Genomic DNA, 6790 nt, shown 5'->3' with positions numbered 1-6790 from the left:
GTCGTTGCACATGACGGGAGATGGCGCTGTCTTTCTCCGCACGCCATTGACAGGCTCATAAAACCTCCGCATATCGTTCTGCTCCATTTTTTCCTGCGCCTAACTAATAACTTGTTCTTCGTACTCTTTTTTCTTGCTGCGTGGGTTCGTTTTTCGGCTGCTCTTGCTTCCTTGTACCGATCTCTATTCGATCGGGTACCCGACACCAACATCCGGCTTCTGACAACGTTCTTCTCGTCTGTCACTCTCTGACACTCCACATCAAACCAACCCGTCCTGGATCGCCTCTGTGCAGTGCCTACCACTTCTCGTGCTGTTGTGCTCACCGCTCCATGCATGGACTCCCATAGATCGTTGATGTTGTCGCTAACGTTGATTGCACTTATCCGTTCGTCGAGCTTCTGGCGGTACTTAGCCGATAGTCTTTCCGCCGACAATCGCTGGATATTGTAACGCATCGTTCGCTTTGATCTTTCGTTCGATACAGTTGACAACCGTGATCGAATTTTACTGACAACGAGGTAGTGATCAGAGTCAATGTTCGGACCTCTCAATGTCCGCACATCGATAACATCCGAGAAATGGCGCCCATCCACCAGAACATGATCTATCTGGTTGCAAGTTTCACCATTTGGGTGTCTCCAGGTGTGCTTTCGGATGTTCTTTCGTGCAAAGTAGGTGCTACTGATGGCCATCCCTCTGGCAGCAGCGAAATTTACTAGCCGTAGGCCGTTGTCGTTGGTAGCGGAGTGAAGGCTCTCCCTACCGATTATGGGACGGAAAAAGTCCTCTCTACCGACCTGAGCGTTAGCTTCTGTGCTAACAATTTTCACGTCATGCTTTAGGCACTCTCCATAGGCTTTATCAAGACATTCATAAAACGTGTCCTTCGCGTCGTCGGATTTATCGTTTGTCGGTGCGTAAACGTTGATTAGGCTGTAATTGAAGAATTTGCCCCGTATCCTCAACACACAGATTCGTTCGCTAATGGGTTTCCATCGCATCACTCGCTTCATCTGCTTGCCCATCACTTCGAAACCAACTCCATGCTCTGCTTTTTCACCGCCGCTATGATAGATGTCATACTTGAATGCAGTGTTGGTCGTCCACGGCTCCACGGCTCGGAATTCACGTTCTCCGGATCTAGGCCATCGGACTTCTTGAATAGCAGCCAGGTTCACTCCAACCTTCTGCAGTTCACGAGCCAGAAGGCTCACTCGTCCATTCGACGACATTCAAACCTAAATTTAGTGGAACATCGAGAACTTTGGTAAAAAAAGTTATAAATTTCAAGGAAAAAAATCTGGACAGCTAGAAAACAATGTCGGAAATAGTGCAGGACCCTAAATAAAATTGAGCACATTGAAGTATTGTGAAGTTGAAAATAAAAATGGAATGATATTTTTACAAACGAAAACTTTTGACGTTGTAAACTAAACAAAGAATTGTTCAATATTCTACGGCATACTATGATCCATAAATATCCATAAATATAATATTGTACATCAGCGTTAAAAGCTGATTAGGCTCCTCCTTCATTAATCTTTCCTTTCTTCTTTAATTCTATATTCAACCTTCCTTTACATTTCTCATTTTTTTCAACTTCCTTCTTCTTTCTCTTTTTCTATCTTCCTCCTTGCTTCTTTATTTACACCATTTTTTCTTCTTGCTTCCTTTTTTCTGTTTTCCTGTTTTTCTTACGTTTTTCTTCTTCCTTCTCCTTTTTCTTCTTCCATCTGTCTTATTCATTCTTCTTTATTCCTTCTTCTTCCATTTTATAAACATTATATTTACTTTTTTTTCTCTTTTCATCTGTCTTCTGCCTTCACCATTCTCTACACCCATGGTAATAATTATAACACCACCGCTGGTTTTACATTCAAAATGGTCATGATTGAAGATCAAAGATACAAGCTCTAGCGATTAGATTAAGGACATATTTTGCATCCCAGCCTAAAACAACATGATTTTCCAATCAATGACTGTTATTTGTGTCATCCGTCTTGGAAAAACTAGATGTATCGAAGGGTCCGGGAACAGATAATATTCCACCGCTGTTCTTAAGAGAGTGTGCTGAATCCCTGCAAATGTCACTGACAATGATTTTCAACAGATCACTTCGCAGCTGCACTTTCCCAAAGCTGTGGAATACTGTCTCAATCTGCCCGATTTTTATAACCGGTTTTAGTCACGCTATTGAGAATTACCGTGGCATTTCAATATTATGCTGCTTGGCCAAGGTTTTCGAAGAAATAGTTCACAATGCCCTGTACACCGCCTCACAACCAATGATATCTGAGTTTCAACACGGATTTGTCAGGAAGAGATCGACAACAACGAACCTCATGGAATTTACAAGCCTTCTGTCATCTGAAATTGAGAGTAGACACCAAGTGGATGCCATTTATCTCGACTTCTCAAAGCATTTGATAAGGTGCCGCATGACCTTGCTTTCCATATTGGATCACCGAATAGTTACGTTCTTACTTGTCAGGGCGCAAGGCGTTTGTCAACATTAACGGCACACGTTCGCGTGTATTTTCTATCACAAGCGGAGTGCCACAGGGAAGTATTCTGGGGCCACTTATCTTCATATTGTTTATCAACGATCTCAGCTTCCGACTGAACTCGGGAAAACTGCTATACGCCGACGATCTTAAAATTTATAGAGTTTTAAAGCCTCATTTTGACTGCTGCGCGCATCAGGCCGATATCAAGGAGTTTCAGTGATAATGCCTTGAGAACGGGATGGAACTGAACATCACAAAGTGTAAGTCCATCACATTCTCTCGCCGTCACTCACGAATATCTTTTGAATATTCAATCGGAGCGGAACGCGTGGAGCACCTTGAAAGCATTCGCGAACTGGGAATAATCATTGACAGCAAGCTACGTTTTGGCTAGCATATATACGTCACTACCGCTAAAGCATTCGCAGCACTTGGATTTATTAAACGCACCACCAGCAGCTTCAACGACGTACATGCTATCAAGGCGCTTTATTGCTCGTTGGTGCGCAGCATTTTGAAGTATGCTGTCTGCTTGTGGTCTCCATCCCACACAACGCAGATCATTTGTATGGAGAGAGTCCAGCGCTGGTTTATTCGATATGCCCTTCGCCGACTACCCTGGACGGATCCAGTGTACCTACCCGATTACACAAGCCACTGCAGACTGATTGCGTTACAGACGCTTGCTTCAAGGCGGACAAACTTACAGAGGCTTTTCGTTTTCGATTTGCTATGTGGAAACCTGGACTCCCCCCCCCCCAGTTGCTGAATAACGTTTCGTTTTATGCTCCTTCTCGTCAGCAGAAAACAAAACCAGTGACAAACTTAGACAACCAGACACAGCATTTGATGAAAAAATCACAGACATCAGACGTTGGAAATTTTGTTTAAAAAAACACTTGCCACGGGCGCTACTGTGTCCACAAATAAACTAGTTTATAATATTCTCCTTAGGACAGAGAATATATGTACCGAATTTGGATGAATTCGGGCCAGGGATTCAGAAGTTAAACTGAATTGTGAAATTGCTCCATCCTCCATCCACACCCTCCTCCTTTTCCGAATTACTCTTCCATATAATCGTCTCATCATCATGCTCCGATAATTTATGCGTAAGGTTTCGATTGATCTACTCATTCTGAATAACAGTTCTCGAGAGTGCAGCGAAGACAGCACTAACTATTACCGGCTCTACATCAGCTGCTCCCTGTTTATCAATCAAAACGTGCATTTGAATAATCTTTAATAAAAATAAAAATTAGAATGAAAAGAAATTTACCTTAATATGGAAGCATTTATCAACAGGTGAATGCAAATTTATAACAGATAAAAAAATAAAGTTGAATAAGCCCTCAACAAGATTATAGCTATAGCGTAAAGCTGGTTTCCAAGCCTCGTTGGATAAACGTAGGGTAAAAGTTCAAATAGTGGAGGAACTAAGCACGTTCCAACACTAATTTCTCGATTACTTCTAATCTGTATTTCATTTCCCTTATCTTGAGAGTGCATCCGATAGCTCATTATTTCAATTTTATCTAGAGTGTGCCATAATTGTATCAAAATCCTTTTTTGTTACCTAAAATCAATCCTCCAATTATTGGTGCAGTGTTCCAATAGTTGTGGTATTTTGTTATTCTTGTTCCTATAGTTGCGAATCCCATAGGTTTTATATGTGATGCGCAACTATTGGAATACTACCGGCCCAGGGATGGGAAAAATCAAATTTCCGGAAAATCGAGAATGATCAAACTTACCCGCGATTTTACTTTTGAATTATCAAGTGATAAAAACTCGCCAGCGATTAAGAATCGTTTGAAAATCGTTTCTTGATTTGAAGCATTTACCGTTACATTTTTAACTCTTTTTCCTTACTACCATGAAACCTTAACGCCAAAAAGAAGATATAACGGGACTGTTGACAATTAGCTGATACTGGTGAAGATTAATGATTGAATGAAAATTCTGTCTTTATTATCGTTTGAGTACAAGATTTGAGAAGTTGTCGCCGGCGACAACTCGCCTGCTGTTTTCACGTGAAAAGTTTTCACATGAAAATCTCAATCATGATCGTCTGATAATGATTGGCGCAATGGAGAGAAGAAAATAAAGTATTTTAAAGATACTTTACCAGTTTAAATGGAATTCCAATGTTGTTTTTGTCCTATCGTGTTATGACAGGTCAACTAATTGACTGGTAATGTGGGTTACTGCGCTTAATTAGTTGATTCCCTGCAAACCGTTCTACCGCAACTTAGGAACACCCACGACTATCGCAACTTTTATTCTATAACTCGTGCTGATAAAATAATTTTGAAATAATTGAAATAATTTTGAAATTATTATACCAGTGCACAAATAATTACATTTTTTGTTCATGCATTTAAAATGAATTGTCAAGAATTATTTTATCTTCTGGAGATGAGGCCGTTACAAATATTTAATTAAAATTATGTCCTACTGGTCTTCAAAAGTTCAAGGGACGAGGGGAATAATAAAAAATAATTATGTTAAAATGAAAAAAAAAATCAGAAAACTCCTCGGATATGTTAAATAATGTTTTGAGAACCCTCAAAATTACCCGAATTTTTTTGTTGCTCGTTTAAAATATTATGTATTTTTGGACAAAAAAATTTGGGCATAATTGTTTTTTAATATTTGTATCAGCCTGATCTTATTCTTGAGATGAAAAAAAATATAAACTAACCTCAGTATAACAGCTCATTACAATACTCCAGATTATCAACATAATTATAGTGTACGGCCCCCAAACACGCATTCAAGCTCTCACATTCACATCCAGACCTGTCAACCGAGTCGAATAATTAAACTATTCTACATAGCGACAACCATGGGACGATTCTCCTGTCGCCATTCTATTCTAATCAGAGCAAAATTCCTGCCCGTATTTCCCATCGTCCGGCGCGACGTCTCCCAAGTCCCAATCTGGGAAAATCCCCACGCGCATTTGTCTCCCCACCGCACTGATTATTATTATTTTGTAGTTCATTTTGTTTGTCGTCATCTTCGCCGCCGCACTGTGACTGCGGATTGCGTCACACACCGATACAAACATTAGCGAAGCTATTTGCCTCCCATGCCATCACCATCGCTTCACGTGTTCATTTATCTGATAATGGTAATATGTATCTCTCCCGGCTGCTAATTCGTATGAAAACGCTTTGGCTTGACTCGTTGATGGGCAGACTCACACGACGACAGCGACCTTTCATAATTGTTGCGGCTAATTGTCAGGTCCCGAGCGAAAATGCGTGCAACTGCCATGCGATCATTCACTTCCCGAGCCTCACTCTGCATACAATGGACCCGGGGGAGACACTCCCACACACGGGTCCCCAAGTTCCACCGCATTATTCGGGTTTAGCTAGACCGAGGAAAATTAATATCATCAACTAAGCCAGGTGAATGACACATTCCATCAAGAAGAAGAGACGACCTTCGGACTGTTTTATCTACGCGTTTATGTAAACAAACCCATTAAAAAATATATGCTCCAGGTGAGGCTCGAACTCACAACCCCGGCATCGCTCATAGAGTCGCAACGCACACACGCTCACTCGAGTTACCCAAAGGCAATCGAGCGAAAGAAGCTCGCGGATTCGAACCACGACCCGGTGCGGCTTGTACTGTCTTATAAGTACCGTGCGCTAACCGATTGCGCCACTGGAGCTGTGGAAGCACTCGGTGGCTTACAGCCAATGCGAAACTGCTTTATGTTTTTTTGTTTCGAACCCTCGTTTGCTCGCTTCGCTCGTCGTATTCAATCGCATCGCATCGTTCCCCCTATTCCTCTATCTATTATGTTATACGATAGTGAATAGCCGTTATGAAGCAGCCAGCGTGTGTATCAGCAAGCAAAGGGGCAAATAAATCGTTGCCTCTGGCTGCCAATTTCACCGCCGTCCAAAAGCCGGGGCCCGTGTGTATATGCGCCTGTTGGGATGATTTGGGCATTGTGAAGCTCTCGCAGAGTTTTGTCGTTCTGCTTTCTTCGAGCAATGCATAGGGCGCGTCGACAAACGGCACCGGCGACGGCGGCGACGACGACGATGTCCATCTAAACAACAGTGCGGCACAATCCATATCAAAGGCGATCTCCGGCTGCGTTGTTATCTTTGCTTTTGGTATTGTTGTTGCTGTCGGTGCGGCCGTAGCGTGGCGTGCTGATTTTGTTTTGACGCATGTGATGAAATTTTGTGCGTGCAGCAAAAAGAGAGGGTAAAACCAATTAGCCTTTAGGGTCTGTCTCATTTGGAGAATTA

General features: G+C 42.0%; 1 non-coding gene across 1 annotated transcript; it reads right to left on the bottom strand.

Annotated features, from left to right (window-relative positions):
• Nucleotides 1-6017: 6017 nt before the first annotated feature.
• On the bottom strand, nucleotides 6018-6198 carry Trnai-uau (transfer RNA isoleucine (anticodon UAU)). The gene is made up of 2 exons: nucleotides 6161-6198; nucleotides 6018-6053 (listed from the first exon to the last, which is right to left on the bottom strand). It is a non-coding gene; the product is annotated as a tRNA-Ile (tRNA).
• Nucleotides 6199-6790: the final 592 nt, after the last annotated feature.

Source organism: Armigeres subalbatus, chromosome 3 (genome assembly GCF_024139115.2).
Source record: "Armigeres subalbatus isolate Guangzhou_Male chromosome 3, GZ_Asu_2, whole genome shotgun sequence".
Classification (NCBI taxonomy): Eukaryota; Metazoa; Arthropoda; class Insecta; order Diptera; family Culicidae; genus Armigeres; species Armigeres subalbatus.
This window is presented reverse-complemented; position numbering and strand designations above follow the sequence as displayed.